The following is a 26,936-nucleotide window of genomic DNA, read 5'->3' on the forward strand; positions in this document are numbered from 1 at the left end:
AAACAGTTTTCTTTTAAAATGTAATTAAACTATGTCTGCAGCTAATTATTATATTTATTATGGAGTAAAAAAGAAATGTCAGAAAATAGTGAAACATGTCCATCAGAGTTTCTCAGATTCTGAGGTGACGTCTTCAAATGTTTAAATGTTTTGTCTGAACCCAAACATATTTAGTTTAACAAAATATAAAACAACGAAAAGCTGCAAATCATCATATTGGACCAGCCTATTAGCAACATTTTTTTGTCATTTCTCTAATAGTTTAGCCTCTCTCGTCGCTCTGATGCAGCAGCCGTGATGCTTTCGTTAGCAGAAGGCGAAGCTAAACTATCAGCAACATTTTCTCTCCATCTCTGAAACGTCTTTGCTAATATTAGGAGCTCGCTGGAGCCTCGACTCGGTTCGTGAGGTCAAAGGTATGTTGGCAATATCTTCTATTCTGGCTGCCCAACAACACAACCAGCGTTGCAGCGTTGTTGATGATACTCTGTGGTCACAACAACCCCTTCCACGTTGCTCTATAAGCTTTTGTTTGAATAGAAACATCGGTCAGTGCAGCTTTAAGCCATTGATTTAATGATGCGGTGTTCTGCTGGCGGCCTCCAGCTCAGTCCATGTGGTCACAATATCCTGGGTCCTGATACCATCCTGCTATCTGTGTTGCATATCATTTGTCTTCCCCGTTCATATTTCCCCTGTTTTCTCCTCCCTCAACCATCTGAAAGATCACAATAAAAAAAACAACCCACCAGCTACAGTTAACAAGAGAATATTACTGCCACGTTTCCAGGCTTTGTTGCACATTACTTGTTGTTTTTGGAGACTTTTAGAGCCGCTGCAGTCCATCAAGCATGTTAATGTACAGACTGTTCTCATGCAATGTTCGTATGCACGGTAATAGTGCATTCATTACTATCAATGATAGTGAAAAGTTACATTGCACATAATATATTGAAAGTATGTAACGAGTGCAAACTGACACGTGTTGCAGGACCTTTGGAGTAAGATATCATACAAACCGTTGTATTTGGATACGTCGTCAGACAACAGAAAGGTGAGAAAGAAAGTTTGAGCTTCAGATTATGCAGAGTTTGATCGTCAGTATCGCCACATTACATGACAGCTGGCTGAATATCGGCACGTCTGGCAGCGTGTTCGTAATGAAATCACAGTTTTGCATTCTGGCACTGGAAAAGTGGTGAACCAGAAAGAAGCACCGCATTTGGCTTCAAACTGTGGTGTGTGTGTGTGTGTGTGTGTGTGTGTGTGTGTGTGTGTGTGTGTGTGTGTGTGTGTGTGGTGCAGTCTGGTCAGGATGAGCTGCTGCTCTTCAAAGGCCTTCCATAAAACCTCTGGATCTTAATCGGATGCTGTTCAGACTCCACATTGTAATTACGTCCCAACACATTTCTGTCTGCATGCTCCTACAAAGGAGTGTGTGTGTGTGTGTGTATGTGTAGGTCTGGGTGTGTGTGGTGTGTGTGTGTGTGTGTGTGTGTTTTGGGGGCTGGAGGTGGTCGTTTTCTGTTGTGTACAGTTGATGTCTCTTTGGGAGGTTTAAGCTGCATGTTATATCACGTTAACATTGTGTTTGGGCTATTGATGTTTGCGTGTGATATTTACACAGATGTGTGTGTGTGTGTGTGTCTGTGTGTCTGTGTGTGAGTGTGTGCTGCTTATCTTTTCCATGCTCTTCTCACCAAGTTTCTTTGGTCTAAATTGGATGTGAAAGGAAATCTCATGTCTGCAAGGCTTCCACTGCAGGCACAGACCTGTGTGTGTGTGTGTGTGTGTGTGTGTGTGTGTGTGTGTGTGTGTGTGTGTGTGTGTGTTGTGTGTAAAGCCTTTACCATGCCACAGTGGATTAACCACAGAGTCTTAGCTGTAACACTGAGGCTGTGAAGGAGAGATTTTCAGAGAGAAAAACAAGAGGGCAGGGACCAGAGAGACGACGGGAGGACGAGGGTTTAAGATTGTTTGGGTGCAAAAAAAATAAAAGATTTTAATTCTGAAACGCAACATATTTGGCTTAAAGAAAAAAAACAGCATCGTTAATTAATCCTCAATTCAAAAACCTTGATTATTACAACCTCGGAGTGAGCTGCCCTCTCACAACAACTCTGCATAATGTCTTTAAGACGAGGCGGAGCCCTTTGGGAACGTTGGCAGGCAGAACAGCTTGTTGCTTTCTCATTTCAACACCGTCAGCAGCTGATGGTTTGTGTTTAAAAGGAGAAACTCTACTTTAGTTCTTGTTACCTGCAGTGAATCACTGAATGTGAAGCTGCAGCTCGTCCGGCGTGGAAGTGTCTCAGCACGTTGTGGAGTGTTTGGAACAAGCAGCTTAACAGTGAGAGCTGGATTGTGCTGCAGGAGTTTGAGAAGTCTCTCTGGACGTCTGGACGTCTGGACGAGGTCTGCAACGGACATTTGTTTCTTTAATTTGTCCTTTGGGTGGTTGATATGGCCAACAAACGAACTTCCAAACAAAAATATCAAAGACTCCAAATGGAAGCTTTAAGGTTCCCGGGAACAATGCTTTCAAGTGTTCTGATGTCAACCGGTGCAAATAAATCAGTTGGTCCAATATGAAGATCAAAGTTGTATTTTAGAGGATATTAAAAGAGAAAAAGACTCAACTTATCCAGCTGGATTTGCTCATCTTTCATTTAAAAAAGCTGACAAAACAAAATGTCAATCACGTAACCAGAGTTCCTTCACATCTCGGGTTCGTTGTTCTGCCTCCTCCATGTCTGCCCAAATCAATACATGTTATATGTATTTAGCACCTTACTTTATTTATAGACGACAGAATAAACTGTTTTTCTTGTATCAAATTTGTTCTTTCTGGTGGAGAAATCTGACAGTTTCCCAAACCGCTGCCATGATTTTATACTTCAAAAATGTCGAAGCGCAGAGCAGTGACAGCTTGAGCAGAAAGATATTCATCCAAGTTTATTCCAAAAGAGTTCAACGCTGACATTTGAGTGCAAAAAGAAACTGTCCATCATCCATTGCACAGCGTACTTAAAAAAGGACGTCTGTCACCTGCTGTGTTTATGGAGAGTCTTGCCAAACCTCAATGAAAAGAAAAGTTAAATTTGGCAGTGAAGGCAACTTGTCACGCTTTATCAACATGTTGCATTAGAATCAGCGACTGTATATAAGAAGTGGATGTAGTCGTTGTGACGTTACCCGTTGGTTTGTAGAGTGACGTTTTGAAGCCTCGAGTTTGACGTCTTGGTCGTCGCCGTCTTGACTTTTTGCAGCCAGTGAACAGGAAGTGACCATATCTGGACTGAGGAGGCTTTATGGTCTGTTTGACTCTAAATGGACCATCATTTACTAAATGAACATCATGCTGTGTTGAAGAAGACTTGAAACTAGAGATTGAGACCATAAACTCATGTTTACAATGTTTACTGAGGTAATAAATCAAGAGAGAAGTAGAGTCATTTTCTCATAGACTTCTATACAACCAGAGGAGTCGCCCCCTGGTGGACATTAGAGAGAATGCAGCTTTAACACACTTCTGTATTGGCTTCACTTTTCAGCCACCTGATGTGATCCCATTTAAAAACAGTGATGTAATGCTTAGGTCAATATGGAGAGCTGTGGACACTGACTACTATCAGGCTCAAATCTGTCAACAGATAACCAGTTTAGTGACAACACAGCTGGTTATGCAACAGTATCATCCACGTTCAAACACTAGCTAAGCACCCGGTGTTGTTTCACAGTGTTTCATCACTAATTGCACCCAGTGACGCTCTCTTACCTCAACCTGGCAGCCGCTCGCCTCCTCCAACTGTTCAATGAGGCAGCGACTCCTTGCGAGTCATTAAAAAAGGGAAAAGGAAGCTTGGCTGCACAGCTTTCAGCTCACTGTGCCTCTCTGCTCTCATAGCTGGCATTTCTCAGATAAGAAGCAGCCAGCAAAACTGATTTACAAGGCTCCGCTCCTCCCTCTGCATGAGTGTGTGTGTGTGTGTGTGTTTTAAAGGACTCAAAGTCTAATAAACTAGCATGAAATACTCCGCCGGCAAAAAACACATCAACCTGCAAATCACATCACAGCGTTCAGCGCTCGTTCTCCATCTGTCATACAGCGGAGGTGACTGTGTGTGTGTGTGAGTGTGTTTACAGTGTTTGCAGGTTTCAGTGTGCAACATGTTGAAGCTAAATCTTTTCCCCTTCATCACCCTCTTGCTTTTTTATTTTTCCTCCCCCGGGGTGCGTATAATGTTTCTTCTCTGGTGTTCCTGTAGCCGTACATGTTTACTTCACTCCCATTTCTTAACACTCTTGGTACTTCTCTTCTCAGCAGCGTCGTCATTTGATACCCGCATCGATATTACAGGGCAGGGCGATTCTAAGAATGCAGGCGTTAACTCCTTCTTTTATTGGATTTTCAGCCACCAGGGCTTTTCTGAACTCCAGTGTTCACCAGAGTAACTGGAGAACAAGTTACTCCAGAGAGCTGGAGAGTCTCCATCTCACTGAGCTCTTCTGGGTGAAACTCTCAACACTGACCACACCCCTTAACAGTGATGTCATAGTGCACTGACCACACCCTGAGTGCACTTCTACATCACAAAGCCCCGCCCCTTAAAAATATGTACGGTAGTCAACGGCAAGAAACAAGATTTTTAATCCTGTTTGAATTGTGCCATAAATGAAACATATGTTCTTAGTCGATGCAAAAGATAGTGTCAAGAATTTTGTGATAGATAAAAATACATAAAAATATGTAATTAGAAAGTCATGTAAGTAACGTCTGTGTCTAAAACTACGATGCCGGTGTCTTTCGTGTCTTTGCTCCTAAAAGTAGTCGCTGGATTAAACACATCCGGTGAGATAACGCTACATTTGGAACATGGCTAAGTTAGCTCGCTACCTAGCAAACTAAGCTAACGGCCATGTTGGTGACGTACATCATGTGAGAAGAGAGATGTAGTTCATTGATAAAATGTGACTTTGCCTCTCTATTAATGACTTTCTAGGACGGGTTCACGCTAATAGACCGCTTTTCTTTCAGTAAACCTGATGGCGTATTTTTGTAGGTGGAGGCAGAATAATTCTCTGAAGACGTTAGCTTACGCTGGCTAGCATGTTTTGTTGGTTTGTTTTTTGACAGTGAAGAAAGTAAGAGCTCCTGTTGAATATGTACAGTCCAGAGAACGTTAACGTTCACCAGCGGGACCAGATTGGCCGACCGTTCCACGCTGATTTAATGGCCGGACATTTAAACACCTTATGGAGATACAAAGGTGGATAGTACAGAGAAACTCTAACTATCCTGCAGAACAAGTTGCTGTTCCAGCATCTGTAACAGCTGCCAACTCTGCAAAACACGAATCTAAAAAGAGTCTTACAATATTAGCGAGGCGTTGCAGATTGTCATTTCAAAGGTATGCGATAACCAGCCATTCAAATTCCTTCAACTCGAGCACCCGACAACACAACAAGAGGACATTTCTGATATCTTCTTCAATTAGAAATCTGTAAAACAAAATGTAAAGAATATATCCATGGATATAAATGTACTGAATCGCTATTTATTAATAAAATAATAAATCTTTCATCAACAACAAAAAACATCTTCAAAATGAAATTACAATTCAGTTGTAGTTAAAATTCCAGAATATAAACAAAGCATTGAATTGAACAGATCGGCCTCATTGTCACCGATATTCTGTCCAGACATTTAAATCTGTATCGGCCTGATATCAGTATCAGTATCTTAAAGGAAGATATCTTCATTGTTGTTTTAAAAATATGGCCTCCAAATCCACCAAAATCTCAGGAAAGCTCTTTGCTACTTTTACTTTGAAGTTGAGTTCTTGTAGTTGCTACAAACTAAAGCTTGATGCCGAAGAGCTTCATCTTGTTTAAACCCTCCACAGTCTATTTTAAACAAACATTGATACTTCAGAGCTTCAAACGAGCACTAGAAACACTTAAAGAAACATCATTATGCTGCTTTTCTCTGGTCTCATTTCCTCCGATGTTTTATCAGCCGTTGTTTTGCTTTGTCGGATTGTTCATTTGAATACTGTAATTTAGACTGACGGCATTAAAAGGGCCTAAATGTCCACACATTAGTGTAAATATTTTAGCACATTGCTCCCAGTTCCCCTCTACCTGTTGCTCATTAAATCATTAAATCTGTGCTAAAATTAAGTGTGCACACATCTCAAGCTCTTCTCTGGCATTACCAGCGATGCACTGATGCGATATAGGAACATGAGTTTATTAAATCTCAAGGACACGCTGTGAAGCGATGCATAAGGTTGTGTTCGCCGCTGGATGGATGCAGTAAACAGATGGTTGGATGGATTCATAATGTCCAGTTAATTAAAGACGGGACGTGTTGACATCCTTCAAACTGACCCTTCTTTTCTTTTGATGAGGAACTCGACTTTGTAAAAGGAATATAGTTGAATATTATGTAATGTAGAAACATCACGAATGTACTTTTTCTCTATAGTAGATTTCAGACATTTAGAGGACTCTGCAGCCTCTGTAAGAGTATTTGTCTTTTTAATAATTCTCTGGTATACGTACCTGTCAATCACAGTAAGCCCCGCCCCTAAAGCATCCCCTGCTTTATGGTCTGTGTGACTCTAAATGGACCATCATTTACTAAATGAACATCATGCTGTATTGAAGAAGACTTGAAACTAGAGATTGAGACCATAAACTCATGTTTACAATGTTTACTGAGGTAATAAATCAAGAGAGAAGTAGAGTCATTTTCTCATAGACTTCTATACAACCAGAGGAGTCGCCCCCTGGTGGTCACTAGAGAGAATGCAGCTTTGTTGCCTTTTGAATTAATAGAATGAATGACGCTTGATGGAAACAGGTACCACATTATCAGAACTCGGGTTAAGATGACCGTACAACAAACACCATTAAATCAGTTCTAATCTATGGTAACCGTGAAGTATTAACGTACTGTGATAATCTGAGGTTGATCTTCCTGCCAGACTGGGGAGTTAAGTGTTCTGACTCACGGCTGATTGGCAGCGTAGGTGGTTGATTAGTTTGGTCCAGATTACAAGGACCACTGAAGTCTGATTAGGCTGAGTCATTGAAAAAAGTTGAAAGCTTAGTGTTTCCTCCATTAAGTGTAATTAGCGTGTGTGTGTGTGTGTGTGGGAGTCGTCTCCTCTAAAGTTCACTTCCACTCATCTCAGTTTTTAGCTGTTTCTCTGCATAATTAACCTTCCTTCAAAAGGCAGTTTGTAGCTCATGACTTCCGATTTTTTTGTTCTTTTCCGTGTTTTAACTCTAATTGACCGCTCGGGCTGATGAAACACTTCTAAAACCTCAAAGGGAGGATCCTCAGAGTGAAGCTGAAACTAATGTTAATCACCCAGCAGCAGCAGCAGCAGCAGCAGCAGCGACGTGGTTTAAAACGGGCTTCATCAGCCCTCAGTGTGTCGGTGTTGAAAAAGATCTTTGTGCAGTTTGAAGTTGTACATTTAGGGAAATTGCTGAAGCTCCTCCTGTTAAGATGAAGTTTAAATATGTTTGAATGTATTACTTTTATTTGCATTAAATCCAAATGTAGCCAAACTGCTAAATAACGAACGTAACGTTTGTGTTTTGTGTAGGAGAGGAGAGGAGGTTCATGTCATCAGAAGAACAGGCCTGAGCACTGAACAGGTAAGGGAGCAACCCTCTACTCTACTCTACTCTACTGGCCTCTTCTCTACTCTACTCTACTGGCCTCTTCTCTACTCTACTCTACTGGCTTCTACTCTACTCTACTCTACTGGCCTCTACTCTACTCTACTCTACTGGCCTCTTCTCTACTCTACTCTACTCTACTCTACTCTACTGGCCTCTTCTCTACTCTACTCTACTGGCTTCTACTCTACTCTACTCTACTGGCCTCTACTCTACTCTACTCTACTGGCCTCTTCTCTTCTCTACTCTACTCTACTCTACTGGCCTCTTCTCTACTCTACTCTACTGGCTTCTACTCTACTCTACTCTACTGGCCTCTACTCTACTCTTCTCTACTCTACTCTACTGGCCTCTTCTCTACTCTACTGGCCTCTACTGGCCTCTACTCTACTCTACTCTACTGGCCTCTTCTCTACTCTACTCTACTGGCCTCTACTCTACTCTTCTCTACTCTACTCTACTGGCCTCTTCTCTACTCTACTCTACTGGCCTCTACTCTACTCTTCTCTACTCTACTCTACTGGCCTCTTCTCTACTCTACTGGCCTCTACTCTACTCTTCTCTACTCTACTCTACTGGCCTCTACTCTACTCTACTCTTTTGATTTGAACTTTTGATTTTGGCTCCTTCTCTGGCACCTAAACTCGCGCTGAACGTTGTGTGTTTTATTTGCCCTGTAGGTGGTGTAATAAAGACGTGTTTCTATTTTTTCTCGTCAGTCTTCTGTTGTGTAATAAGTGTTTCAGCCTCGTGGGGCAGTTAGCATGGTGTGTTGTTTTATTGTTAAATTCCTCCGCTCATACAAAGGTCTCCTGCTTTTCTGTCTATAGTCATATAAAATTCCCATAAAACCGCTTCATTAAACTGGAGTTGCTGTGTCAACACATAGATAGCGTTGCAGAGCCGTTACCTAATTATTTGGCCTTTTATAACGCACATAAACACACGTTATTTCTCTAGTGTGTGTGTGTGTGTGTGTGTGTGTGTGTGTGTGTGAGACACATGGGAGGCTGATAAACAGCAAACAGGAAAGCTTGTCTGATTAAAATCACTGATACAGTTCAGCTGTAAAATATGAAGCTTTTTTTGGATCTGTGCTGATGTTTTAGACAAACAGTCTTTGGTACAAACACAGGCTTGATATTAATAATGAACGTTGTATATTTAACAACGTCTGCTGTTTCCTACATTAAGTGTAAACTAGTTGGGAAGTCTCCACTCAGCTGGTTTACTAGAAGAGTTCCTGTTTGTGCTGAAAATCAAACCTCGATATTTGTTTTGATATCAACCAAAAGTACCGAAAGGCGTCACTTCATGTCCGCTTCTTTTTGTAATCTTGTTTATTACGTTGTAAGGATACATCGCTCTGGATCAACGTATCGATTCAGCCGTTCCAAGATCATCGATGCAAAGTTTAATGTGCAACTTTATTTTGAAATTCCCATAACCCGTCTGTCGCCGTTTCCTCCTACAGAGCCCAAACGCAACATTGTCAAAATCATATTTGAGTTGCTTTTTGTCCGTTTATTTAAATGTAACTGACGTATGATACTGATCGCAATCCCGTGAATTGAGTTAAATCAAAATCTTATTGTGCCAGAAACTGTTAGCAATATTAGCAATTTTGTTACAAAGAATCCGTATAGTATCGTATTGCGATCGTCTTTGTTTATTTTGGTTTGGCTGTTTGGGCTCAATTAAGAATGTTGAGCCACGGTTTTAATGGAAATGTTTTATTATTTGTGACATTCTATAGACTTAACAACTACATCATTACATCATTACATCACTACATCATTAGTAGCTGTACTACTTCTTCTCATACGACTAAGCACACTTAGATAAAGTTGAAATGTTACTTTCCATCCAACCCACTTCTACTCCATGTATCAGCAAATCTACTTTCTTTATTCGAATGAGAAACAAGGTTTGAGAAAAAACTTCTCAAACCTTTAGTATAACACACACACACACACACACACACACACACACACACACACACACACACACACATTCTCCCACTTTCCTGTGGGAGCTGTGCAGGAAAACTCTGGTGTAATTTTTTTGTAGCAGGAAGTTGAGTGTGTTTGCATCTTTACTTCTGTGTGGGTGTTTGTGGCGTCTCAGAGGGGAGCTGCAGCTGTGAAGGCTGGCTCAAAAACTGGCACACTGGAGGAGACTGGGGGACTCGTCGGTTTTTACTCTCAGCATTTCCGCTCCTGCTCCAGAAAAGTCTGGTCTCTAAAGGCTCACATGCAGATTGAGTGCTGCAGCTTTAGGTTGTCATTTTGTGAACATGCACGCTGCTGTGGACGGATTATTTGGTCCAGCAGACCGAGAAGACGCGCGCTGAATTATTGCACATTTAGCAGGAAGACTGCACACAATTCAAGAGCTCCTCACCATCATTAGTTTCATCCGGCTGGATCCTCACACCTTCCCCCATGTGCGTTTGATTGTTGAGCTGTCGTCACACAGCGTGGATGAAAGATAACAAATATATTGTTATAATAAAATAGAACAATCTTCAAACTCAAGCCAGACATGCTCCAAACACTGAGATCCTGCACAAGTATCTTCACATGCACCGTTGTAAAACCTCCGTTATCCCTTTATTCTACCACTTCATGTTCGCACAGCCCTCAATTAACCAAAAAAGCATTTCCCCTTTTCATGAGCGCTCCGAATGTTCCCTGCAGGAGTGATTGTGCGGCGGTACAAAGATCGGACGGCTGCGTTTTAGAATCTGTGAAAGTGACGCGTCTGTAGCAGAGCAGGATGAGAGAGATCGTTAAACCGACAGAAGTGGGTGAAATCTAAAGGGACTCGTGTGATTCAGCTGAAAACAACATAACATGTACAGTAGACGGTTCTCACCTCCGTACAGGCTCTCTGTGTTCAGAGGAAAGGTTTCCCATCGAGAGGCAGGAAATTAAAGCAAAAACGGTTCAAACTGACTTTGACGAAGGTCCAACGAAAGAAGAAGAAAAGTGATAAAACGTCTGAAAAGCTGCAGCATCATGTGAGCGTCCTGTAATCCAAACACTGCTGTTTTATTAATAAACTATTTTTTAAGGAATCTGCTCTGCACATCCTTAAAGCCTTTTCCTGAACCATAAAGAAAGACGAAGACTCGACTAGTCCTTTACGTCATTATGTCTGTTATTAGTAATGATGACGCTGTACTCTTCAAAACAATCACAGAAGTCCGTTAACGTCGCTACAACGAAGACTGAAAGAGATGCAAAACTATAAAAACTAAAGAATGTGTTTCCTTTCTGAAGATAACAACGCGTCATCACACTAGTTTTGAAATTGACGTATCACTCCAAAAATAAGTCCTTTAACTTTGAAGTCTTTTCTTTTGTAAAACATGAGATACTGCCATTACAACGTAAACGTCACATATAGTTAGCATGTTTCACCTCTTCATTGTGTACGTTTGCAACATCACAGAGATCAAACATTTAAAGACGCACAATGTTCGTAAATTCAGGGATGTAGACACTGAACTTGTTGTATTTAGGTTAAAACTGGTGCTGTGTTGAGTCTGTTATCATAACTGAAAGAGTCTATATGGTCATAAGTCTTTGTAAATATCGTGTTGCAGTAATTCATTTAAGTTGTTGCTGAGCTGCACATTAATAATATCAACCTATTTGTTTTCACATTATCAGAGGAGAAGCTACAACATCTCTAATATCTAATATAAGCAACGGAGCCTCACATTACTTCTCAGATTCTACTGCAGTTTGACTCCTCATTAAGCCTTGATATATATACCGGATATCGCGTGAATATTCTATCATATTATGCATAATTCAATGTCTAATTGAATATTGTATGAAGCGTGGGCATTTGAATTCAGACGTGCTGGAGGTGACGGATGGATCGAGAATAAAAACGTCAAGAATTAGACAAAGCAGGAGGACAAGGGAGAGACAGAGGAGGTAATAATAATAAGTGTATATATATATATATATATATATACAGACTCTTCTGAGTGGAATATATCCATTACTTACAGTTTTAATAAAAACCCTCGTCCGTAAATGTGCTGATGCACTTCTTCAACTGGCGCTGAAAGATATATATATATATATATATATATATATATATATATATATATATATATATATATATTATTTTTATATATATATATATATATATATATATATATAAAATGTGATCTCTGTCTCTTATCTCGCCTCCTTCATTACATCCCAGCATTCACTCGGGTGCAGCATGAGATGGGAGAATCAGTTGGCATTGAACATGGTTGAATGCGGTGCTGATGAAAGCTCATGCTGATAATAGCTTTTTCATTATGTCCTTAGCCGGCTCGGCATTTCATGTTTTACTGTTGCAGACTTCTGATTCTCGTCGCTGCTGCTTTTGGGTTTGTGCCAGAGAGTCTTTTTTGATTCTGTGTTTTTAGGAATATATTATTCTTTGTGTATCGCATTTGTGCTCGATTAAGCCTCGCGGAGAAGACTCTGGGTGGGAGTGAGAGGTGTGAGGGATTGTAGTCACCCTTTGAGAAATACGACGTCAGAGATGAAGAGAAATCAAACGGAAGCAGCTGGAAGTTCACCCACGTAACCCTCGTGGCTTTTTGGATTTAGTGAAATTGATACGACCCTCATCCACCAAGGGTTCCACCAAAAGACGGTTATTGAGGAGTTTGTGGGCGGATCCGAGTTAGAAGAACACGAGGACGGAGATTTCGAGGAGACTTAACTGCTAGTCAATGGTTTTTAGCCGTGCTAGCTGCATAGCTCTAACGATGGCAGTGTTCATAAACCGCGTGGGAACGTCGGGAACTCAGAAGTGTTCATGTAATCGATTAGTCTGTCGACAGAAAATGGATCCAACTTCTTAAATATGAAGATTTGTTCAGTTTGACTTTAATTGTTTTGGGGTTTTTTGTCTGTTGGTCAAACAAAAACAAGACATTTCAGACATTTTATAGACCAAATGATCAATCTGTTAATCCAGATAATGATCTCCTCTCTTCTTAGTTGATCAGTCGTAGGCTTTTAGTTTTCTTCATGCTGCATAACTAATTCACGAGAAACGTCTGAGCACATCTCTTCTGAACACACTTAAAGCTGTTCTTTTATGTGATTATTTGTGGAGAAAGTGATTTAGTCCACTAATCGATTAGTGGACTAAATCACTTTGAGAGTTCTACTTGTCATTTCTTTGGTTGAAGACGGCACTCGAGACTCCACGTTCATCTTTAGCCGTGCTAGCTGTGTGATGCTAAGGCTAGCCGTCTCCGTTAGCTTTCATAAACCGCGTGGCAACGTCAAGAGTTCAAACAAGTATTAATCCAGAAGATGTTTAAGAGACGAAAACTTCCTTGGAGTCTAAATGGGCGACGGGATGTGAGGAGTGCGGTTGTATTTGACGTCTCCCAGCTCTAGATGTGCGGTATTGAGAGAATGTGGAGTCGGGTGTGTGTTCAGTCAACCTTCTCCGGGGAAATAAAGGAATATCACCTCACTTGTTGCCAGATAATGTTGCATCATAAATCCTGAGACGGGAGTCTTCATGGAGAGAGAAGTGGGAGTGGATGGAGGTGAGATATCGGGAGGAGGGGGGGGGAGAAAAGGGAGGTAAAGGAAGTTTCACATTTTTGGGTGTGTGTCTTTAGATTTGTCGGCCTTCTGTATTCAACCTCTCTCCAAACATTCCTCCGTAAACAAAGAGACTCTTTCTCCAGCATCGGGTTTAGTTTCCACAGAGCTGGTGGCCTCGATCAGAGTTTACAGATCCAACGTTTCCTGTCGGATTGTTTAAACAAACCAGTGCAGCTCTGTTCAACTCCCACTCTATCTATCTCGTCTCTCCTTCCCTTCCCCTCCTCCCTCCCTCCTTTTCATTCCTCATTTCATCTCCTCGTCATTCCTTAAGCCTTCAAGAGGGAGTATTTTCTTATTTATTTGACAAACTACTTCTACTGTAAAGCACATTAATTACATTTGGACTTCACCAAAACAAAGAAAAGGGCCGGAGACCCGACCTCAGTACTTTTAAGTGTTGAGTAACAAAGTTATCCTGGAATATCTGATCAGGTTCAAACTCTTCTTTGCTTGTTGTTTAATGAGATAGTTGCTCATTTAAATCACAATTCTGCAAATTTCAACTATGTATTGTGGCCGCATGGCTGTCATTAATATGATAATTTATCATCTTTCAATGGAATCACATGGTGATTAAATCATATATCGAGATGTCGTGATACACAATTACGTCGTCTAAACCGATAACAAGCACGTGCTAACTAAACTTCCTCACATAATCTGATTATTTTGCACTAAAATTCTTAAATTTCGTAAAATTTGTCAAGTGTTGACAACCATGTCAATGGCAATGCTGCGTCCAAAATCACGTCCTACTACGTACTCCACATGTGTACCGTCGTTCAACATACTTCTGTTCGAATACACAGTAGCATGTGTGTTTTAGGACGCACTGAGCTGTGATTACTTCATCACTTGCCGGTTGGCGTGTAGTTTTGCGTACTGTAATATGTCACCAGAAGTACTTTGCATTGCGTGCTTTTGGTTTCCTACTCAGGTTATGGACGTACTAAAAGACCTCACATGCATTTTTAGTGTGCTAAAATAGCATGCTAGGTGTGTGCGCTTTTTTTTTTCTAAATGCTTCGCGTGTGTCTTCAAATTGGTGAAAATGTTTCGTCGTCTGCTTTTGTTGCGTCTTATTTGCACACGTTTCCTGAATTAAGTTTGAGCCCTCCGGGCCACCGTACATTACACCAGTTACATAAAGACAGAACGCAGTTTCGGGAATGGTTTTGCCCCGCATGCCTTTGGCCTCATAAACAAACTAATTAACCGTGTGTGTGTGTGTGTGTGTGTGCGTGTGTGTGTGATCTGATGACACTAAGCAGAAGTGGTCTGCTTTGCTTCCAGCTGACGAGGAGAAAGAGGAGAGAGGGGATGGAGGGATGCAAACAGAGCGGTGGTGTGTTGTTTGAGAAATGGGTCAAGAGGAAGTTGAGGGTGTGTTTTTTAAGCGTGTGTATTTGTGTGCGTGTGTGTGTATGTGATGTTTCACAGCTGAGACCGTGTTGTTGGTCAGTGTGGGAATTTGCTCTTTTGTGTGTGTGTGTGTTGACGGTGCATAACTTAATTCCACAGGGAAGCCAAAGCAACAGCGCCTCTGTTTCCTGTCCTAATTGCTTAAAATCCTACACAAATAAGCCTCCACACACACACAAACACACACTAATGCATGCACACACACACACACACTAATGCACATGTCCACACAGTCATTTACACATTTTAAATTCCCATGTTTAAAAAGGACTTATGGTGTCATTGTTCTAACATTCATTATCTATTTTGACAGAATAGCTCATTTATCTTCTTCGCGGTTCTTGAACACACATTTATCATTTTAGTCTTAAAGATGATTAAAATATCATTTTTTTAGGACTTCATGTGCAACGTTAAGCTGATCTTAATAAAGTCAACCGTCAACTATTATCATTTAAAGGGGACAAATTATGATAAACTCACGTTTTCAGTGCATTTGGTACCAAACTGTGAAATGAAACAACCCCGTCAGTTTTTTAGACGGTGATGAGAAAATTACTTCGATGTTTCAACATTAAAGCGTGTCAACGTGTTCTAGTAGAAACCCAAAATACAAGCATGAACCTGAAAATGAGCACGATATATGGACTCTTTAAGTTGGGTGTTTTTAGCCAACATGCCAAATATTCTCAGTTTGCAGCTTTTTAGTTTTTTTCATTGTGAACTGATTATTTTGGGGTTTTAGACAGTTTGTCTGACAAAACAAGACAAAGTAAGACGTTAACAAGAAGACTAAGAACATATCACGTCTTTAAACTACTTCTTGACATTTTATAGACCAAAATATTAACTGACTGATCGAGAAACTGCTCTGCAGAATAATCAACAATAAATAATGATAAGTTGCAGCACTAGTTGAGCCTTAATCATAATAAATAAACTTCATTATGCATGTTCACAAATTAGTCTGCACTATTTATTTGCTGGTTTTGCTTCAAGCTGAAATATCTGCAGGCAGCTGCTAGCTAGCGTTAGCTTAGCATTACACACTCATAGAGACGGACTGAACGAAGTAGAATCTGCACACCGCTCCCTCTCGTAACCGGATAACGCTTCGTCAATAAACACAAACAGAGTCTGTGAATCTACTACGAGACTCCTGGAGTCCCAGTAGTCCCGTAAACGTGTTCGGCTCTCATTTACACAACCTTCAGACTGAAAACACACTGAAAGCTGAAAAGATGTTTTCTGTTGATTCTCAGTGTGTTCGGCGCACTTTCTCGACACAGAATCCGTTTTTATTTCCTGCTATTCAAGATCAGAACATCACGCACAACACCAGGACCCTGAAGCCCTCGTTGATGTCGTTATTTACACCTCAGCTCGTTTCTACTGTTTCTTGCCAAAAAAAAAGGCCACACGGTCTGCTGACCTGAACATAAACCCGATTCTCACACACTGGAGCGTTTGGGCTCACTGATGCATTCGTCACTAACGGTTGTTGTCAAGTGTGCGAAGGCGAGAAAGCGCGAGTGTGAAACTGACAATCGGTGTGTGTGGAGGAGTCTGAGGGGGAGCCGCCATGTTGCTCATTCATGAGTTCTGTGTGTGAAAGGTTTTCTGTGGAGAAATGCGATTTCAGCTGTTTTGAAAGTGTAACGTCCTCCTTCTAGCAGACCCTGTGACTTCACAATAAGGTTTGCATGAACATCACCTCCACCGACTCTTTGCTGCGACTCAGTCTGAAGAATCTACATCTGTTTTTAGAATCTCTGAGGGGAGCAGAGTGCAGATGTTTAGGGTTGAAAAGACTTCAACTCGTCACTAAATTGAACGTAGAAGAAGAAAACATTAGATTTTTAGTTTTAATGTGTGCCTTCGTGACTTCTTTGGCAACAAATTGTGTTTTTGGTCATTTTGCAAGCAAAAACAAATGGCAAAAACAAGTTTTTCTCTGTTGAATTTAATTGTAAATTGAACAAACTCATTTAGAGAAAACGTCCTTTCAAGAGACGTTTAGTTCACTACAGACATTTAGAGACTCTACAGGTGAAGAGGGTCAACACATGAACTCATAGATATCACCATGAACCTTCACCACTTCATCACTCACACTAAGAGGAGGAGTTATTGTGTTACAAGTTTTCTGAAACACTATGTTTAAATATGCAAATGAGGCATTATGTGATGGTAACTTTTGTTGGATTTAGTAGAAATCTACAGACGCAAACGGACAAAGTTATAAAATAAACAGCTAAACGTGTATTTAGGATGTTTTCTTTCCACTAGTCTGAATAAAGACCAAAATATCTAAATTGCTCAGTGCATGAAAACAATGTTTTTGCCCGGGGAATCTCACAAATGTTAACACAGCGCACAAATGTTTCCCTTGGAGACTGTGCACAGAATTACATCCCAACCCTTCAGCTTTTAAGGATGAATCTCTCGTTCACGCCGTTCGTCCCGCTTGACTTTGCGCTCCAGTCTCTGCATTTAAATGCCCACAGATGAAGCTCTGTGTCTTTGTCTCTGGACGGGGCTGCTGTTGTTCCACCGTCTCTCTTGGCACATGACACATGACTCATGGTGTGTGTGTGACAGACAGAGACGGTGTGTGTGTTTAGTTTTTTTCCTGGCGTAGAGGTCAGACGGAGAGCGGAGGGTGTTCCTGTCTCCAATCTGGACCTGCTGAGTGTGTCCGTCCTCCGTCTGCTTCATTTTTATTCAAATTCAACCAAAAAATCTGCATCTATTCTCCTATAAATCATATTAACTATACGGGGAAAGTCACTTTGCAGTCGCAATATTTGTCAAAAGTGTTTTTAAAAAGTTTATTCTTCCAATCTGAATAAAATGCAATCCTGGCCTTTCCGCCTTTTTCTTGCCATTTACGGATTCACGGCCAGTTGGTTGAATCTCATTGAAGAGAAGCGGAGTGGAAATAAGGAAGGTCGGTGAGGTTGAGCTGAGAGAAGAATGCACAATAAGCCTCCGGAAATGTAAATCTGTGAATCCTCACATTATTTTATTTGTTAAGAAGTAGCTCTCCTCGTCTTAACTTTAAATAATGTTGAGGTTTTGACTGAACAAACATTGTGAAGATTTTATGGGTAATTCTGACGCAATATCTGACTTTTTACACAAAAAAACAAATTAAAAAAAAAATATTAATTAGTTAATAATTCACTTCTTGTCACAGCGTAGGAAAACGCATTGCTACCGCCTGATTAGTGACAACTTTGTTCGGCTCATTTTGTGTAAGCAGTGAAGCTAGCTGTGTAGCTAGCTGTGTAGCTAACTAGCGTTAGCTACACTGTTAGCGTTAGCTACACTGCTTACAGTAGATGTGCTGAACGCTCTGGACAAGGACAAGCTAACGTTAGCCTCTCCAGCTAACTAGCCGCTCATCCGTCTCCAGGGCTGCTTACGCTCTCTTATTAACTAATATTCGTTAGTTAATACTGCGAGCTGTAACAACACTTTACGGACGTACTTTTACTTAAAGGTTCTGAGTACTTCTTCCACCACATAAATCCATCTGATAAATACTTCTAAAGTAAATTAATCTGTTCTTAAGAAACCGTTGATTCCTCTCAACTGGAATTGAATCCCCTTCGGTTACTTAAACCACAGTTTTTCTTCTTTTATTTTTTTTCGTTGTATGTCATAAGTGCCTCATAATCGTCAAGCGAGCGTTGCGGTCGCTCCCCAAAAGCCCGCATGATGAATATTCTTTGTGTTTTTTTTTACAGTTTTCAAGCTACTTCCTCACGATGGAAGGAAACATTGTGTCGACTGATGCTTCGCCATCTGGATGTTTTAGATGTGGGATGTTAGATGCGCGAACATAAGGACGCACACTCTCGTGTAAAACAACCGAACACACACACACACACACACACACACACACACGAACGAGTCGGGCTCTGCTATCTAGAAGCATATGGTTCTTTGAGATATAGTGGAGACAGACTGGGCCATTCTGTTGGATAGCACCGAGGGCCTCGACGCTGTCAGAAGTGCTGCCAAACAAACTTCACCACACACACACACACACACACACACACACACACACACACACACACAGTCTCCCCTCACTAGCTGCTTTGCTTCTTGTTTCAATGTGAAGTGAAAGGCGACATTCATTTGTGTTCCTGCAGGAGAGGAGAGGCCCGTCTGAGTTCAAACGGTGGTGGAAAGTAACTAAGTACATTTACTCAGGTGCTGCACTTTAGTGCGAATTCAAAGTACTTGTACTTGGGTATTTTCCAATTTCATGCCACTTTACACTTCTTCTCCACTACATCTCAGAGCAACGTTTAGATCTTTCAGTCCAGTCTCCTAAAAAACGATGCTCCCGTTCAACAAAGCTGCGTTGTGAGTTACGTTCTAGAGGGAAGCGTGTTGTGTCGTGGATATTGTTGAGTCCCATTGAAAAGCATTTACGGGAGCAGTTTAGTTGTATGTTGTGTAATTCTGCAGGTTGTCATGTTGACTGTTTGTGATGAACTGAAGGATGAAGTGTTGAGAAAATCCTCCTTCTTCTCCTTCTTCAGCTAAACAAACTCATCTGGATAATGCATCGTCACAGAGACAGACAGAGTATAAGTAGTTTACACATTTATATAATACTTGAAGCTACCTGTGAACTTCATCACTGCGGCGTTATTCAGCAGCATTCGAGCTGCTCTTTGTTCATTATGCGCTCACAGCATCTGTATCTTTTGTGTGTCTGGTTGTCTCCTTATGAAGATTACTCTCCAAATTGATTCTTCCTTTATCTCCTCAGTGAAAAAGTCTCTTTTTATTTCAGAGCCTATGAGCATGAACGTTATCGTTAGGAGAGAGAAGCGGAGGCTCTCTCCTCTTATTATCACAAATTAAAGTGCCTTTAGTTTAATTCATGCCCTAATGAAGGGCTCTATTTAAACTCTGCGTTTTTTTGTTATTATTCCAGGCGGCAATATGCTTTTCTCTCTGAAGATAATAAAAGATTTCTGGCAACTTTCAAATGTGTGTATATATACACGGTATATGTGCATATATATACATATTATTCTGCCATTCTGTACAGTGAGATCATGCTATTTTAGACATATTTTACTGTTAATACTTGTTCTTTTTAAATCCAGGACTTATGACCGAATATCGGAGTACTTCTTCTTCTACTGACCCAAACTGTGTTCTATAACTTAACTGATTCTTTTGTGTTTCCTTTAGGAGAGTGAGGTGGTTGATGTCATCAGAGATCAAAAGGCCTGAACGCTGAACAGGTAAGGACACATTTCTGTTTACTCTGACTTTTATTCTGAAATCTTTTACCGTTTAAATAGATATTTAGTTTGTTTTCTTTCTCGTTTTCCTTTTTTTTCTCCCGTACTTTATTGTTCGCTCTTTTCCCATGTTGTTCGCATCATCTTTCTCTGCTGTCATTAGAAAGCGTTGCGGCTTCCCATGAATGCCGTCGGCTGTTTGTTTTTGGCGGCTGCTTGTGTGGTTTTCGTGTGTGTGTGTGTGTGTGTGTGTGTGTGTGTGTGTGTGTGTGGTGGAGGAGCGGGGTGGGGGTTGGGTTAAGGGGTTAATTGGAGGCCTCAGGCTGTTTTTAAGAGATGAATTCTTGCTGAGACCCTGGTGCCCCTCATGCAAACACTCTTCTCACATATCAGCCAATTACTGACACTCTACACACACCTCTCTCTCTCTCGTATTGTGTTGCTTTTCACCTTTAATTTGAACTCTGAAGCTTTAATGCACAAAAACATCCATATAGTCCTACTGTGGCAAGATGATAACGGCAAAACAAAAGACAGAGAAACAAAGGAATGAGAACAATTAGCCAAACTTAACTACTTTAACCCGAGAAGCCCCTTTTTGAAGAAGTTCATCCCGTGAAGACATGTCCTCACTTCATGGTCTAAAACTCCAACTGGTTCTTATAAAAGATAGAATGAGAGCACACACACACACACACACACACACACACACACACACACACACACACACACACACACACACACACACACACACACACACACACACACACACACACACACACACACACACACACACACACACACACACACACACACACACACACACACACACACACACACAAACACACAAACAGGAGCTTCAAGTTAAGTAGATGTCAACCTTGAGTGCATGAGGGATTACAATAAGACCTTTGTTTATACACAAACACACATTATAAGGTCTTCAGGGCAGATTCTCAACAACATGTCCGATCTTGCGTCTGTGTTTTTCTCCTCCACTGTGATTCTGGGCGGCATCCAGCATAGCTTTGGGTCTCGTATTTCAAATGTCGAACCTCTCCGGGCCCGAGGACACGTAGAAAATATCTGACTCATTTTGATTGTGAATGCTTTCTGTTTGACGACGAGCGTTCCCTGCTGGCCTGGTCAGCCCCGGTTAGTTAAGCGCTAACTATAAAGCAGGGAATCTCCGTCTGTGTGTCCTTCACATTATCTCAAGACCCGTTCACCCGATCTGCTTCACACTGGGCGGGCGTGTAGCTGGGGACACTAGGATGTGCAGTGTTGACCCGCGACACGCTCAAAACAAACAGCGCTCTGTTTAGCAGCAGAGGCGGAGCTTCAGGGCTTTGCAAAGTCAAATATGTCGTCTGCAGCGCATTGATCGTGGTTCACTTTTAAAGCTTGATGTTCTTACTACGCAACCAGACTCTTCTTCACTTCCTGCAGTCAACGAGTGCAGCCCGACGGGCGAGCACTCCGAACGCCCACCATGCGCTCGCCCCCTCGTCAACGCTGCACGCAGCGATACGGGCATGCTCTCCAAACAGCCGCTGTACTGTTGTAGAAAACGTACAATTTTTAAAAAGAGGAAAGCACCGACTCCCCAGAGTGAAATGCAACAACCTGTGTGAATGAACCTGCTGCTCGTTTCTTATAATCCCCTTTTTCATTGGATGATCATGTTGACGTTTTATTATAAAGGGGTTTCTGTTGTATGCTGTTATTATATCCTTTGTTCTACTTTACATATTTGTGCAGAGACCTTTACCTCCTTATCATACAGCGTTCCTGGGAGGATAGGTCCACACCAGCCTTTGAAAGGAGGAAAAACATGGCTTCATTGTCCTCTGTGGGTAGAAAGCTGGGTGTGGTCAGGCTGTGGTCTGTTGGGCTCGTGGACACACCCAGCTTTGATGTAGCTTAGTGCCACAATCACTGACGGGGAACAAAACACGTCGACGCTACTAGTCTGCATTATTAAACTGGGTGAAGTTACTCTTTAAGTAGGTTGTTAAAGCTATTTTTGATGTTGACGCTGAGTGAAATAAACCCAAGACTCTGTTTGTCACGGCTGCACCATTGGTTCTAATGTAAATATTCTGGTGCATCATTTCTCCAAAACTAGAATTTCAAATAAATATATTTTAGTTTGGCTGGACAATATTAGTCTGAACTGACTTGTGACTTGACTAGAGACTTGTTTAGACTAGACTTGGTCTTGTCTTGAGACTTTACATCTTTACAGACTCGTCTTAGTTTATCTTGGAAATACTTTGACAAGAGTTTGATTTTACGTTTTGGATTTGTCTTGACTAACTTGTGACTAGTTCAAACTAGACTTGGGGCTTGACTTGAGACTTTTCATACAGGACTTGCTTAGACAAGACCTGGACTTGTCTTGATGCACTTTGGAATTACTTGGTATTAGATTTGTCTTGACTAACTTGACTTGAGAGACTCGTTCTCGCTAGTCTTTATTGACGTGGGGATCACTTTGACCAGACGTACTCTGTTGAGTCTTGACTGTGAGTAAATGTGAGGATATATCCAACAACACATTCTTCTTTTTTTCACATAAGTTGTTGAAGTCGTTGCTTCTTTTTCTTTTTCTTTGTATTCAGAAGTTTAAAGTCGGGCAGCTCTGTCCTAGAACGAGTCATTTTGCATTTGTTTGCATCAGTACACTAACGACCTTTCTTTACATTATCGTGTACTCTCGATGTGCAGAGGCATTAAACTGCTATAACGCTGAGTGGCGCATTTTGGCTCCATTTGGGTCCATCTTCCGTTCGGGTCCTTTTTATTATGCGTAGTACAAATTCTCTACCGTGCACACAGGAAGACAGAATGTCTGTTAAAGGTCGTAATACCTCAGTCTGCAGACCAGCTGGAGGGTTATTTTGTCCATTTAAGGCTCTTTCTTTCTCAGTCCAACACAGTTTATTGTCTCAGAGGCTTCTCCGTCCTGCAGAGAATCAACCAGAGTTTTTAAATTGAATATCACGTAAACGGTTTATATTAAAGTTGACAAGTTCAAACATGTTAATTAGTAGAATCAGCAGTGCAGATATGTTGCTGTGGGCCTTCAGAAACTCCTTCTGGACCCAGATAAAGAGTGATCTGAATGACCGTTCTGTTTTATGATCTGCTTCGGTCTGCCTCACATTAAAGCGTGTCAGTATAGTGTGTGTGTGTGTGTGTGTGTGTGTGTGTGTGTGTGTGCGTGCGTTTCCTCCACTTCCCCTTGTGTCTTCCATCCATCACAGTTTCCATCTCGCCTCCATGTTTTCAATATCTCATTCCCCTCTGTTGTGTTAAACAATGTGTGTTTTATTAGTTCTTGTTCCCTTAAACGGCTTCATTTTCTCAGCCTTCCATGGGAGCTTGTACCTTGTCAATCTCAAATTTTACGAAAGCAAATACAAGCCTCTGTTTATGTGTGCCTGGGCGTTTTTGTATATCCATTTCTCACGGTCAAATCATTCATCCCTCTCTCATATTTGAGGTGTACAGACTACGGCTGATAAATTCTGCTCGGCTCAATTTTATTCTTGTTTCCTTGGCTGGTTTCAGCTTTTATTGTCAGCAGCGTTTGCATGTCTTTCCTCCTGAAGAAATGGTCCAAGCCTCAGTCATAGAAGCTCCAATGTGTTCCTTTGTTTACGTTCATCCTCGAGTCAGGCTTAAGTTACCATAATACGGACTCGACACTCGATCAGGACCCGACTGCTCTGCTTGAGACTCTAAAACACTCGGGTCTCAAGTTTTGATCTAAGACACGAGGAAGACATTGCAAAACGGCACACGTCGAATATTTAATTGAGGTTTAGGACTTTAAAAAAAGACGATTCAGGGACACGAAAGACTTGTAACTGACTTGCATTTGTACTGGTGCAGACTTGACTCTCACTAACCCTCAGGGTTGTGTAACGAGACATAAGGTCGACGTAGACACGTCTTGATTTGCTTGAGACTCGCTTTGACAGACTTCATATTTGACTCGTCTGAACATATTTGGGACTAGACTTGAGACTTGTTTAGACAGGGCTTGGGCCCGAGAGACTTGTTGGGGCAAGACTTGAATTGGTCTTTTATTGTTTTGACTTAAATAACTTGACTTGACTTAAATAACTAAATAACTTTGTGCTTGACTTAAGACCTGTCCCAAATGACTTGGGACTTGACTTCAGAATCGCTTTGACAAGACATGATATTTCATTTAGACTCGTCTTAACTAATTTGGGACCTGACTTGAGACTTAACTTGTTGTTTTGACCAGGCTTTGGGCTTGGCCTGAGAGAATTTGTCTTTATTAACGTGGGTAATGCTTTGACAACTCTTCATATCTGGACTTGTCTCGACTGACTCGAGACTTGCTTTCGGCTTTGAGAAAAGTCTTTTTTTCTGTCTCTGGTACAATCGTTGAACTAATGTGAGGAAAAACTAGAGTATAGAAACACAGTTTGCTCTTTAAATCTTGAACTTCGGTAGAAAGTTGATTCAGTCCAGAAAACATCGATACGGAGCCTCTCAAAGCCACATCGCTCAGACTGTCGTGAGCGATTCATTTCACCACAAGTTCAGTAAACAAAACTATACGATGTGAGGACGTCGGGGGAGCTTTCATCAAGGAGTCTCTCTTTCCACTTTTCTATTAATCTTCATCATTTCATCACTTATCTCGCCATGTCTGCTGCGGCTGGAGGTTTACTGTGTGTGTGTGTGTGTGTGTGTGTGTGTGTGTGTGTGTGTGTGTGTGTGTGTGTGTGTGTGTGTGTGTGTGTGGCCGTCTGACTGTTGTGTTTGGATTTAGTCCCAGAAATGTTTCACTGCATGAAATGTGAGGTGCGTGGGTTTGACTGGAGTCCATTTTTGTCTTTGCACACACACACACGGACACGGACACACACACACACAGATGGTGAACATCTCCTCAGACCTGACAAAACTCAGTGTGTGTCCGTCTCTTTCGTTAAATCTCCTCAATCAGCTCATTAATCCATAAACTTAATGATGCAGAGAGAGATGAAGGAGGGATGGAAGGAAGGAAAGACAGAATGACTGAAGGAAGGAAAGGACAAAGGAAGGAAGGACAGAATGGCGGAAGGAAGGAAGGGAAAGAGGATGGAAGGAATATTGGAAGTGAGGTAAGAAACAAAGGAAGGATGGAAGGAAGGAAGGGAGCAAGGATTGAAGGAAAGAAGTATTGAAGGAAGGAAGGAATGATGGAAGGGATGAAGAATGGAAGTGAGGGTGGAAGGAAGGATTGAAGGAATATTGGAAGGAAAGAAGAAAGGAGGGAATAAAGGAAAGGGGGAGGGGGAAGATGGATGGAATTAAAGAGAGGGATGTAGGATTAGAAGAAAAGACGGTTGGATGGAAGGAAAGAATATTTGACTCTGAATAATAAAAAATGTACCACGGAGAAAAAACCGATGGAAAGAAAGAAAAAGTGTTGAAATCGATGGAAGAAAACCAGAAAAGAAGGAAGAAAGAAAGTTATTGAGAAGGAGAAAGAGAGTTGGAAGGCAAAGTTGATGACTCGAAGCCGACTTTTATCAGCTGCCAACTGGTGCTGTGGTGTGTTGGTGTGTGTGTGGTGAGATTGAATAGTTTCAGGATGGTTGCCAGTGTGTGAGGGTGTGTGTGTGTGTGTGTGTGTGTGTGGAGGGCGTGTGTGTGTGTGTGTGTGTGTGTGGAGGGCGTGGGTGAATGGATGCTCATGTGGGGTTTGTTTTCCTCTGTCCTCTCCTCTGTTAGCCAGCAGACTGTGGCTTCTGTCTCTCCAGCGTGGTGGAAAGCTTTAAACTCTTTTCTTCCAGCTGCTCAGAGCGCAGCGCCGCGATTGGACCAAAGAAGAAGAAAAAGTTGGTCTGCTTTTTTTTGTTTTTTGCCTCCATTTTTATGCTGCTAAATGTTTTTTTTTGCAGTGAACTTTCCACAGATGTTTAGTTATGTTCAGCCATGGTCATGCATGTCGGGTCATTTCTTCTTCAAAGGGTTTCTCTGGGGAACATCTGGTGATACTGCGCTGAAAGTTTCCTTCTATTCTGACGCCTGATTCGTGTTCACAGATCAGCTTCAGCATAACGTTCATGCTTTGTATGCCTGGCTCTTTCTTTGTAACATATCACTGTCTGAAAACAATCCGTTCTCACTACCAACACTTCATCAATATTAGACTGTCAGAGCAGCTGACGTAGTATAAAGAGTGAGAAGGCCTGCGTGGGAGAGGCTGGAGGGGAGGACAGAGGAGTCCATAGTTGGCCAGCAGTCGGCTGGTGGTTAGCCTTTGGTATTCCCGTTGTTGGCCAGTAGTCAACCGGTGGTCGGCCCATAGTTGGCCAGCAGTCACTCCGTAGTGGGCTTGTGGTTGGCTCGTGTGCCCATGGTTGGCCTGTAGTTAGCCTGTAGTTGGCTCGTAGTGTGCCCATAGCTGGCCCTTAGTTAGCCTGTAGTTAGCTCGTAGTGTGCCCACGGTCGGCCTGTAGTTAGCCTGTAGTTAGCTCGTAGTGTGCCCATGGTCGGCCTGTAGTTAGCCTGTAGTTAGCTCGTAGTGTGCCCGTGGTCGGCCTGTAGTTAGCCTGTAGTTAGCTCGTAGTGTGCCCGTGGTCGGCCTGTAGTTAGCCTGTAGTTAGCCTGTAGTTAGCTCGTAGTGTGCCCACAGTCGGCCTGTAGTTGGCTCGTAGTGTGCCCACGGTCGGCCTGTAGTTAGCCTGTAGTTGGCTCGTAGTGTGCCCACGGTCGGCCTGTAGTTAGCCTGTAGTTAGCTCGTAGTGTGCCCATGGTCGGCCTGTAGTTAGCCTGTAGTTAGCTCGTAGTGTGCCCGTGGTCGGCCTGTAGTTAGCCTGTAGTTGGCTCGTAGTGTGTCCGTGGTCGGCCTGTAGTTAGC

General features: G+C 41.9%; 1 protein-coding gene across 2 annotated transcripts in view; it reads left to right on the forward strand.

The window, feature by feature from the left end:
- Positions 1-26,936, forward strand: part of LOC306713758 (plexin-B2-like) — a 133,437-nt gene that overhangs the window by 36,510 nt on the left and 69,991 nt on the right. For both annotated transcript variants that reach the window (XM_079183584.1, XM_079183585.1), the window contains exons 2-3: positions 7,623-7,674; positions 19,989-20,041. The gene's annotated coding sequence lies outside the window, so the exon portion shown is untranslated. The remainder of the gene's footprint in view (positions 1-7,622; positions 7,675-19,988; positions 20,042-26,936) is intronic.

The sequence above is a fragment of the Pholis gunnellus genome (genome assembly GCF_910591455.1).
Source record: "Pholis gunnellus genome assembly, chromosome: 22".
Lineage (NCBI taxonomy): Eukaryota > Metazoa > Chordata > Actinopteri > Perciformes > Pholidae > Pholis > Pholis gunnellus.